The sequence below is a fragment of the Austrofundulus limnaeus genome, unplaced genomic scaffold (genome assembly GCF_001266775.1).
Source record: "Austrofundulus limnaeus strain Quisiro unplaced genomic scaffold, Austrofundulus_limnaeus-1.0 Scaffold179, whole genome shotgun sequence".
Lineage (NCBI taxonomy): Eukaryota > Metazoa > Chordata > Actinopteri > Cyprinodontiformes > Rivulidae > Austrofundulus > Austrofundulus limnaeus.
Genome location: NW_013952581.1, coordinates 296,401 through 297,096, shown reverse-complemented (window position 1 = coordinate 297,096; position 696 = coordinate 296,401).

Below are 696 nucleotides of genomic sequence, written 5' to 3'. Positions count from 1 at the left end.
ACCTTCTTCTGCCACAGGTCTATTGGTCTAATGGTTTATGTCATGGACTTTCATGTGGGAGGTCATGGTTCAAAATCCAGCTAATGCAACTTAAGCAAAAAATCTTTCACTTCAAACTTAATTGTCAAACAATTACCTTAATTACAAACACCTGCTGACGTGACAGGCACAAGCTGGTATAGAAAACACATTTGAACTTGGTCAAAGTTCATTCTGCAAGTCCAATGTGGCAGGCATTGCCATGGTGCACTGACATGCTACATGGCAATGCACACTTGTTTTTACACCGTAAAAACCCATGTCTAGTTTATTCTTTATTTTCTCCCCCTTGGTCAAGCAGGTCAACAGTCTCCTCTGAGCAACATGCTGATTATATTCAGCTGCTCATTTAAAGAATGTGAGTTTTATAAATTAAGTAACATTTACCTGCAGCTGAACTCAGATTCTCTGATTATTGCAGCAGAAAATGAAGCAGTTTCTGGTGTTTTAGCTCACAAGCCTCAGAAACTTGGTGTCATTTTTGATTCTGTGATGTTTTCAAAGCAACATAGGAAGCAACAGTTTATTCACGTTTAAACAAGAAGGAGCGTCTTCAGCTGGTCCAGAACTCAGCTTGTTTACAACCAAACAGCTGACATCACAGCTGTTTTAGCTTCTCTGGCTCCCAAAATTACATTTAAACTCCTGGTTTTAAAC